Here is a 12,309-nt window from a genome sequence, read left to right as displayed (position 1 = left end):
TAAAAGTCATGTCTAAAAAATTGTACTAATTCAGGGGACATATTTTCATGAAATCATTTTCTGAAAACTGCCCATCTAGGTTTTAAAAATTCTTCTAGAATTATTTTTCTTGTCGGTGAACCCGGACTAAAATCTATTTGGTTTTCAGTCATTTTTAAAACCATTTGAAAAATCCATTTTGGATGCAGTGGGTTCAAGATCTGAATTATTATTGACCTTAACAATATTATCACTACCAATGCTGACTTTATTGAATCTATGGTTTTCTCTAATTTGTGATGTGTATGCTCTTGATGGAAAATCTACTACATAATCAATTGGAGAAATATAAGAAGAATTAGATCTAGTTAATCTAGATGATAAACTGATATTATCAGTTTAATCAGGTTCATTGAACCTGATTTTAATAGTGCCATCTGAGGTTTGTTCTATTTCCGTAACCTCCGTATTACCAGTGTTTCGAGGGGCAACCGCCTCTTCTATGACCCATTCTTTTGGGAAATCAATTTCATCCCATTTAATAGATCTTCATATAGGGACCTATTAAACAGGGAATATAATGTTTAAACAGGGACCTATTAAACAGGGAATTTCATCCCATTTAAATAGGGAAAGCTTTATAGCAGCACTCAGAGATGACAGAAACCAAAACTGGAAAACGTATCTTATAGGGATTGTGCAAACCAGTTTGGCCTATGGCCCTGTTTATTTCAGGACTGGTGTTCTTGTAATTCAATTCCTGAACCCTATTCGGAAGCGTTCTGGTTGGTTCCCCTGGTATCAGAGCCATGTTTAGTAGAAAACCTAGAGTCTAAGTCTCACACTTAATTTCTTAATGAATATCATTAGGAAAAAGAATACTGTTAAAAACAGTAGAAAGGAAGAATATAAGCTTCCCCAACAATTAGACTTACTTAATAAGTGGACTATTCCAATGGTTAAACCTAAGGTTATATACCAATTAGGTACTTTTGAATGAATAGGTTTAAAACAAGTAGTTAAAACTACTGAAGAAACACTCACGGTAGATAGTGACCATGCTACATTCAGATTATTATCTGAAAGTGATCTAGCCCCTTATAGGGATTCACATAGATTTTTGCATATAGGCTTAATACAAGTTGCCTTCAAGCCACTCACTCTAAGAGGCTTACCTGAAAGCTTTATAGCAGCACTCAGAGATGGCAGAAACCAAAACTGGAAAAAGTCTCTTATAGGGACTGTGCAAACCAGTTTGGCCTATGGCCCTGTTTATTTTAATGCCTATCCTAATTTGCAGATTTCCCTTTATGATGAAAATTCTTTGAATGCTTTAATACTTAGCATAAAATTACATGGTTATGACTATTTGCCTGGTACAGAAGTGATATGCATTTGTTATAGGATTCATTTCAAACCATTATACACTTTGAATCCTATGTGTAAAATAACGGATATGAAAAATGAAACTATTCTCATAGAAACCAACTTTGGTAAATCCAAAGTGACTACCAGAAGACCTATTAAATGGGATGATATTGATTTCCCAAAAGAATGGGTCATAGAAGAGGTTGTTGCCCCTCGAAACACTGGTAATACAGAGGTTACGGAAATACAACAAACCTCAGATGACACTATTAAAATCAGGTTCAATGAACCCAAACAAACTGATAATATCAGTTTATCATCTAGATTAACTCGATCTAATTCTTCTTATATTTCTCCAATTGATTATGTGGTAGATTTTCCATCAAGAGCATCCACATCACAAATTAGAGAAAACCATAGAATCAATGAAGTCAGCATTGGTAGTGATAATATTGTTAAGGTTAATAATAATTCAGATCTTGAACCCACTACATCCGAAATGGATTTTTCAAATGGTTTTAAAAATGACTGAAAACCAAATAGATTTTAGTCCGTGTTCACCGGCAAGAAAAATAATTCTAGAAGAATTTTTAAAACCCAGATGGGCAGTTTTCAGAAAATGGTTTCATGAAAATATGTCCCCTGAATTAGTACAATTTTTAGACATGACTTTTATACAAACATTAAGATAATAAGATTATTGCTTTTGTTCCTTGGTTTATGTTTAAGCATGTTTATAACTATGTTTCTGTGTTAGAAAGAGACTATACGCTCACTAATGGTAATATTGTTAATTCTATTTTCCCACCCCAACAATCTTTTCATATAGGGGAAAAAGATAAAATCATTTACTGCACTATTTTTTTTCAAAAATAGTTGAAAATGATACTGCTACAATAACTGCTAAGAATTTGAATACCATGCTTACCCAAAATAATAATACTAATATGTATGTGAATATTCTGGGTGAACAAGTTATTAAGATTCATGAAAAATTGGACAAGGTTATAGCTGAAGTCCAAAAAATCCAACAAAAGGATACTAAAGGTAAAGAGCAAATCGCTACTACTAGTATCCAACCACCTCATGAGGCTAGAGACTTTAAATTAAAAAGTCTTGATGATATTGAGGAACTTCTTAATAAGAAGTTTGGAGAATTTAGAGCTAGTCCTCTAATTTTAGAGCATGCATCTACTAGCGGGACAAAAGTAGATGACGAGATTAATAAATCTCTGAGAAATATGCTCGAAAACCATACCAAAGAATGTTTTACTACCCGAGACCTACTGTTACGACCCAATTCCTGAACATGGTCGTGATGGAGCCTCTCATGAAGACAAGGCCAGCCATTCAACCCAATTCATCCTTTTAAGACAATTAATTAACACAATTATAGTATAAACATGGTTTAATAATATCCAATAGTGGAAAGTGTAGATAAAATAAGGAAATCCAACCCAACTCAACCCTAACCGGGGTGTCACAAGTCATGAGCTACTACAGAGTTTACTAAAATTCTACAAAGTATGGAATTAGGAACAAAGTCTGAAGATATCATAAATAACAGAAGATAAGGGAGAGAACGGGTCTGCGAACGTCATGCAGCTACCTCGATAACTCCGATGAAATATGAACAGTAGAAAACTCGCTCTATGCCTCAGGAATACCTGTACCTGCACACATGGTGCAGGGAGTAATGTGAGTACTCCGACCCAGTGAGTAATAAATATAAATAATGGCTGAAGGTAAGAAAACACGTTAAGACACACAACATTCTATACAGAAGCAGTGAAATCATTTAAAATAACAATTCAGTGAAACATCATGTGAAATTTTTTTTAAACCAGTAAAACAGGTAATTTGGCAGTAAAATGACGAGTAGAAATCTGCCCCTCTGGCTCAATATCAAAACAACAAGTAGAAATCTGCCCCTCGGGCTCAGTATCAAAATAATAACTAGAAATCTGCCCCTCGAGCTCAATATTAAAATAATAAGTAGAAATCTGCCCCTCGGGCTCAGTATCAAAATAATAATTAGAAATCTACACCTCGGGCTCAGTATCAAAATAATAAGTAGAAATCTGCCCCTCAGGCTCAGAACAGTATAAAGCAACCAGTCAATGAAATAAGAGCACATAATTATTATGGCAGATAATGCAGATAAAGAATAAATGCATGAGTGCAATGCAATGCATATGACGGTACCCTCTGGTCCCACTGCGGCGTGCAGCCCGAGCCATCCATATTTATTTATCATCGACGGCTCTCACTGGGGGTGTGCACAGACTCCAGAGGAGATCCTACAGCCCAAGCGCAATATCAAGCCATCTCGTGGCATCAAATCTAGGCCCTCGGCCTCATATCAATCTCAGTATAATCACCCAGGCTCTCAGCCTCAATATCAATGTAATCAACCAGGCTCTCGGCCTCAATATCAATGTAATCAACTAGGCTCTCAGCCTCAATATCAATATAACACTGCTGCGGCGCGCAGCCCGATCCATGCCCAGAAATCATCATAAGCCCCTTGGGCATTTGTAAAACAGTAGTTCTCAGCCCGAAATATCATTTAGAAATATCATTTAAGTTTTCAAATCTTAGAAAGATGGTTGAGTTTGCAAAACAGTATTTAAAACCTTGGACTGAGGTCAAATGATATGCAAAATATGCGAAAGCAGTGATATCAATCCCTGAAGGATTCAAATAATTGGCAAGAAGCCTACAATTGGAAACATGACTGAGGATATAAATTCTTTAACAAAATAAGTGAGGAAAACCAGTCAAAAATCCCCTAAGGGTTCTACAGGTCGGCACAAGGCCCCAAGCATGGCAACAAGCCCAATTCACAATAATAAAGTATACGTCTCAACCAAAAATGTAGTAAAATATCTCTCGGGACGGACCAAGTCACAATCCCCAACGGTGCTCTACCCCACGCCCGTTATCCGGCGTGCAAGTCACCTCAATATAGCGTTACGATGTGAATTTCTGGGGTTTCAAACCCTCAGGACATCATTTACATCTATTACTCACCTCTAGCCGGCCAAATACTACTCCGCGATGCCCTTTCCTTTCGTATCGACCTCCTCGCGCATCGAATCTGGCCAAAACCACAACGAATACATCACAATAGGCTAAGGGAATATAACCCAATCGAAAAGACTCGAAAAATATCAAAAATCACGAAATTTGCAAAACCCGAGCCCCGGGCCCACGTCTTGAAATCCAGAAATTTTTACATCAAAATGTTCCTTATCTCGCCACGAGTCTATACATACTAAATTCACAAGAATCGGAGTCCATTTGACCCCTCAAATCCCAAATTTAGAATTTCAATCTCAAGCCCTAATTTCTTATAATTTGGCTATGTTTTCATGGATTTCTAGGATGATTCTTCAATAAAATCATGTATTTAACTCATAAAACTTACCTCCAATCGATCTTAGTTGAAACTCCCTTCAATCCCCATCCAAAAGCTCTCAAAATGACTAAAAATGGTGGAGATATGGGGTGTTTTTCGTGAATGAAATGTAAACATTCTGCTCAGAATTTTTCGGAATTATTGTTCACCCGTGTTACTGTTCACAGGGGGTACTGTTCACGGATACTGTTACGGGGTACTGTTCACGGCACTATTCACGGATACTGTTACGGGGTACGACACTATTCACGGATACTGTTACGGGGTACTGTTCACGACACTATTCACGGATAATGTTACGGGGCACTGTTCATAACTACTGTTCACAGTGCTGTAAAAAATGCAGCAACTTTATTTTTTTCGTGCCTAAATCGATCCGTTAACCTCCCGAAATACACCCGAGGCCCCCGAGACTTCAACTAAAAGCCCCAACATGTCTTAAAACATTATCCAAACTTGCTCCAATCGTTAAAACATCTCAACTAACGCCAAAATCATCAAATTATATCGAATTCAAGCCTAAGTTCTTTTTAAAACTTCTAAAACACACATTCGATCAAAAACCCGACCCAACGATGTCCGAATGACCTGAAATTTTGCACACATATCCCAAATGACACAATGAAGCTACAACAACTCTCAGAATTTTATTCCGACACCCGGATCAAAATCTCACCTATCAACCGGAATTCGCCTAAATACTAATTTCGCCAATTCAAGCCTAATTCAACACCGGACCTCCAAAATTACTTCCGGTCCTGTTCCTAAGTCACAAATTACCTCCCAGAACTAACCGAACCGTCGAAATTCACATCCGAGCCCTCTAACTCATAAGTCAACGTCCGGTTGACTTTTCCAACTTAAACCTTCTTAAAAGAGACTAAATGTCTCATTTCTTATCAAAATCGCTCCAAATAAATTCTAATGCACCCAATACCGATAATGAAACATGAGGAAGCAGAAAATGGGACGAACGAGACAGTAACTCATGAGACGATGGGTCGGGTCGTCACATTCTCCCCAACTTAAACAAACGCTCGTCCTCGAGCGTACCCAGAGTTGTCCTAGAAACCAACCAAAAGATGAATGACCTTATCAAGCATAAACCCGGGGATGATCCCACGTCACCCTATCTCACATGGGTCCGATAACGCGTTGTAACTAAGATCACACAATCTAGTCTAGCCCATAAATCATAGAGCCACATTTCACCTTTTCGGAATCATACACAAGATCAGAACCTCACACCTACGTTCAGAATAAGTTTGAACCAGCTGTAATAGACCATGCCTGCAACATTAGGTGCAATTGTATGATATACCAATAACTCAAACAAATGCAGCAATAACTTCCATTCACAGCAGTTGCCCACAACAACCAAATACCGATAGAAATCTCTTATTATCCAATATCTCATTCCAACACTCTCATATACTGCCAATGATAATTGAAACACACAATAAATCATAACCATTGCTCAGATCAACCATTCATGAGGCCATTTCTCCTCTAGCAATTATAGTAACAATTTTTTTTAAAAAACCGAACCTCGATATTTACCCATCAAACATGCTGAAATCAAATCCGTTCGTATTCATCAATGACCCCAATGATCACCTCGAATCCAACACACCACTCTGGTGATATGACACCTCAATACAGGCCTAAGCCACAACTTTCATAATACGCGCACCAATAAGAAACGGCCTGAACATACTCAAGTCATGAAAAATGACTCAAACGAAAGAGTCGTACCTCAAGCTTATCAGTACCATCACCGGACCCAACAAGAACATGCCGCAATACTACCGAAATACCATTAGTTTAATAACATTACCTTTTTATGAGACATATACTCTCGTCAAGTCACTTTCAATTAGGAATACTATTTCCCCAATCATCCGAAGATCATTCGCCCTAATCATCTGAAGCTTTTTTTTCTCTAATCACCTAGAAGAAAATCGCTACACATCTCATGTTCTGCATGATGTACATAGGTATTGTTCTAACTCTTACAATATTGACATGACGGATGAGGTATGCATAAATTCATGACCACTGTCGAGACAACGATTCGTTGGTTCTATACTCCTGGCAAGAACTATCACCTCATTTTGAGCAAAATCATGGTCTTAGCTCCTTAATTTACATCATATACTCAGATTGCACTAATCTCAAATTCAATGATCTCGTCTCACCCAGTACGAACTACTCAGGCAATAAGCCACCCCAGACATAATCAAAAGTCGCATATGATGCCTCAATATGCCAATAAGCTACCAATTCGAATGCGGTACAAAAGGAAAACAAACTCTGGAAGGAATTATCAATCTCACACACTAATACAGACTTTCCTTATAAAACAGGAAGCAAGGCATACAAAATAGCATATAGAAAACTATACTCAACATCACACTGTTGCGGCGTGCAACCCGATCCAGATAACATACCCATGGCGGCGTGCCACCCGATCTACACATAGATCTCACATAAGAAGATGCACATCGAGCCAAATTTGCTTATTACAACAAAATACCGAGTATCGGTCGTAAGCATGCTAAGTGCATAATAATATCTCTGAGGGACATATAGCGTTATAAGCAACAAAACTCAAACACAACTGAGGTGCGATGTACAATCTGAATTTCAAGAGCCAAGATGCTCATATAACGTCATTCCTACACAGATTCTCAACACATAGCAATTTCTCAAGTCGTCTCACAACTCCCACGGCGCAATGTATCACTACGCGAAATATCTGACAATGAAACATCAACCTAACTACTCCTCCATGAGGACCGCGTTACTAAAATGCACACATCTGGCCTGATATAGAGCCATTATTCACATTAAATCTATCCATCGACTTCAAGCCAATTCTGATCACACTGAACTAGTCTGATAACCTTCCAAAGGTCCATAATAACTCCCATTTTTCTCATAACACACAAGAACAACCATCACAATCGGGGTAATCCTCCCCAGTTCACAACCCAATATGCCAAGTGCCCTCCAGGCATGAATCTTTAATTTAACGACACCATCACAAACTTCATACTTGGTTTACATCTTTAATCAATCAAGTGATCACATGCCACACTTATATAATCTTCCCGTGGGACACACTCCCACAACCTACAACAACAATATCTGGAGCGTACCTCCAAACCATCGATTGCACTAACGCTGAAGAGCGATCAAGAGTCATTAACCGGGACGCAAAACCCTTTTTACAAAACACCGATCTTAGGTGACGCTGAAGACAATTCCAACTTACCGTAAACATCGAAACTTATCTCCTGCTCATCCGAGCTCATGACATCTTGTCAAAAAATTTCCTTCACTCGTGCCATTCTCGACCTAATTTCCACAACCAGAACTGATTCACCAGCATGCATCAAATCGGAACTAACATAGTACATAACTGTACAATCCGCTAACCAATAGCAAGCTCCCCAACTTGGATCGAAGCAATAGATCACAACACATATACTCTATTGTTGCCGTAATACCATGGTGAGATTAAACTCACTCCTTCATAAGCTTGTGGAAACACGAATCATTGGAAATTTTAACTCTTCTGCAATTTTTGCATTCACTCACACAACAGTTAAGCCCACTCTTTAGGCGACAAATTTTTTTACTAAGTCCCAAAATTTTCAAAAATTTCGGCAGAGTTTCCTTTGTAATTGGGCCTATCCACCTGCTAGAGAATCACCAAAACCATCCTAACAACATGTCCACAACTTGACAAAGCATCACAATGTATATCAACAACATTAATCTCAATATTACATGTATTATATTATCAAAATTGATACATGGACATGCGTCGCACCTATTTGAATCATAACACATAGAAAATACCTTTCAATCCTCCATTATTGGGCTATTCAACCGAGTAAGAACATATTCTTTCTTTAATGTTTTCGACCCTCAAGGTGGTCTCCTTGACTCAACGATTTCGTCATAATACATTTACAGAAGCGATCTCAGCTCCCAGACTTATCTAACTAGTATGACAAATAGATTCCCCTCATAAGCCAATTACCCACTAGCTTTACCTTTAGTTAATATTTTTTGTATACCTTCCACTGCCATACACATTACACAATCACTTAATCTTCCTGAGTCTAAACTCATACTGTAACATGAAATTTACTTCACTCCAAATAAGAGACATAAAAAGATTCTTCATGCACCCATAACTTGGGACTACACATCCTATCACAATGGAAATCATACACTCAATAGTTCATCTATCATCCAGTAGACCTTCCTCATCACTTCCAAGTCATATAGATACATCTCGCAGTACTATCATACTCCTCACGTACCTATCCAGCCATGATTCCCACTAATAGGGACAATACCGAACATAAAGGTTCAAAACACTTGCTCACACAATCAGCACCTCAGTGCTCAAGCCATAGGCAAGATCTGACCTCAAGTCCTCCAGACTGGCCTAACATCAAACTCACCGAGATCACGTCTCGCCCTTCTATCGGGGAATTACAAGCCATCAAGGTAAATCGAATACTGAGTGCTCGTTCGCGCATACGAACATGTGGAAGGAATCGTAAGAGTTACTTTTCAAGTTGAATCAAGGACGCATGATAAGAATTCAAGAATGTGAAGTTTTCCTAAAGGTACTGCAACCTCTCGAGGATAAATACAGACGTCTCCGTACCGATCCGCGAGACTCTACTAAACCGGCTCATGACTCGCGAGACCAATTAACCTAGGCTCTGATACCAACTTGTCACAACCCAATTCCCGAACCTGGTCGTGATGGCGCCTCTCATGAAGACAAGGCCAGCCATTCAACCCAATTCATCCTTTTAAGATAATTAATTAACACAATTATAGTATAAACATGGTTTAATAATATCCAATAGCAGAAAGTATAGATAAAATACGGAAATCCAACCCAACTCAGCCCTAACCGGGGTGTCACAAGTCATGAGCTACTACAGAGTTTACTAAAATTCTACAAAGTATGGAATTAGGAACAAAGTCTGAAGATATCATAAATAACAGAAGATAAGGGAGAGAACGGGTCTACGAACGCCATGCAGCTACCTCGATAACTCTGATGAAAACTGAACAGCAAAAAACTCGCTTTATGCCTCAGGAATACATGTACCTGCACACATGGTCCACGGAGTAATGTGAGTACTCCGACCCAGTGAGTAATAAATATAAATAATGACTGAAGGTAAGAAAACACATTAAGGCATGTCACACCTCCTTTTTACGCGCCCGAGGGGGTACAAGGGAGTTTTTCCAATTAAAGGACAATCGAAACGGGATTGGTTTAATTATTTCAGAGTCGCCACTTGGGAGATTTAGGGTGTCCCAAGTCACCAATTTTAATCCCGAATCGAGGAAAATAATGACTCTATATTATAGTCTGCGTACCAGAAATCCGGATAAGGAATTCTGTTAACCCGGGAGAAGGTGTTAGGCATTCCCGAGTTCCGTGGTTCTAGCACGGTCGCTCAATTGTTATATTCGGCTTGATTATCTGATTTTATACAAATATGAACTTATGTGCAAATTTTAACTTTTAACCGCTTTATTATTATTGTTTTTACAAGAATGTGAACATCGCTTAAAACACGTCTTTGGACTGCGTCACATGAAATGCACCCACAATCCGGAACGCATTTTATTTGATGTTTTGAGATTTGGATTTGGGTCGCATGAAATGCACACCCGAGTTTAAGAAAGTAAATTATTAAACGCGCGCCTAAAGAGACTATCGCGTTATTATTTTGCGGAGGCCGTGAAATTCGCTAAACGACCCTCCTGAATTCTAAGTAATTTTAAACAAGTATTTACTGAGGGCCCCGCAATTTGTGTTTTTATTCGGCGAGGCTCATCTCATTCTTATTTTTTTTTAAAAAGAATTTGCAACGTCATGAAAATGCATCTCGGGCCACGCCACAATCAATGCGCCCGTGACTAGAGACATATTTCGACTCCGTTGAGATTTGGATTTGGGTCACATAAATGTGCACCCGAGTTTAGGGAGATAACATTATTAAAGGCGCGCCTACAACAACTAGCGCATTATTATTTGGGGTAGGGCCGTGAAATTTGCTAAACGGCCCGCCCCGGAATCTAAGTATTTAAGACATATATTTTGTGAGGGCTTCGCAATCCATACATTTTTATTTGGTGAAGCTAGTCTCGTTTTTTTTTTATTTATTTATTTGAGGGCAAACTTAAAGCAATTACGATTTTCTACCCATGAAATCATCCGAGGTCAAACAAAAAAAACAACGATTCTAACAGGTAATAATATCCAGGGTAAAAATGAAAAAAATAGAATAACTTCGTTCATATGCTCACATTTACTTTAAGCATGCAGTAACTAAACATAGAATAAACATTTTTAACATAACAACAAAAATTGCATTGTTGACATTCATATATATTGAATATTCTCATTTATTGCCTTGAACCATAATATGCAAAATGAATGAAATGAGACAAAGGACGAAGAACACCAACCTTCGAACCTCGACAATCCTAGAACGACAAACAGTGCTTCCTACGGAACTCGAACCGGACTTCACTGAACAAGGCACAACAACGAAAACCCCGGAACAAATTCGACGGACCGGACCTCGACTCAGCTTTTGGGCTTTGGACTGGAACTCGACTTCAACACAAGGTCGAGCAGCTCACCTCCATGAACTCCGGCTCAACTAGTGGCGTGAAGCTGACGGACTGTTTAGTCGACGATTGTGGGAGTCGACGGGCAGTGTTTAATGGTGACGGGGTGATGGTTTTCGACTGGAAAATGACGAGGGCGTTGGTTGCGACAGTAGGGTGGGTTGTTTGGGCAGCTGGGAGGTTGACGTCGTCTGGTTATTCCGGTGGGAAGCTTAGGAGGAGGAGGGGTGGTTGCCGGTGATGGAGGTCGACTGGTTTTTTCCGTTTGGGGTGGTCCGGAAATGGAGTTTTTTGAAGGTAGGGTTTTCTGGTTCGTTGGTCGTTTTCGACGATGGAGTTCCGACGAGGAAGGTGGCTGACGGGTTGTTGGTTTTGGACTGGTGGTCGTAACGATGAGGAAGAAGGTTGCGAACAGTGATGACGAGGAGAGGGGAGCTCGATCGTTTTTGCAGTAGGTTTTTTTTTGTTTTGTTTCCTCAAAGAAGACGGAGGAACAGTGGTGACGAGGGAGGGGATCTGGTGGTTATGGGCAGTGGGGGTGCCGGGGAAGGTGACGGGCGGTCGGTGATGGAGGTTTTGGGCGTGGAGGTGACCGGAAGGGATGAGGGAGCTTCGTTTAGTAGGGTTCCTGCTTCTTCTTCATGTGTAGAAGAAGATGAAACAGTACCCTCTTTCAAAATATTCCCCAGAGTCCTCTTCGTTCGTCCTTTTTTCTTTTGCAGGTTTCCTTTCTTTCTTCTTTTTAAGAAGATGATGAAACAGTACTCTTTTTTCAAAAAAATTCCAAGTCCTTTTCGTTGGTCCCCCACGTTCCTTTGGCCTTTTCCGTGTTTTTGTAATACAATGCCCATGAAAAT

This window comes from Nicotiana sylvestris, chromosome 3, assembly GCF_000393655.2.
Source record: "Nicotiana sylvestris chromosome 3, ASM39365v2, whole genome shotgun sequence".
Classification (NCBI taxonomy): Eukaryota; Viridiplantae; Streptophyta; class Magnoliopsida; order Solanales; family Solanaceae; genus Nicotiana; species Nicotiana sylvestris.
The sequence above is the reverse complement of the archived record's forward strand: the minus strand, read 5'-3'. Positions refer to the sequence as shown.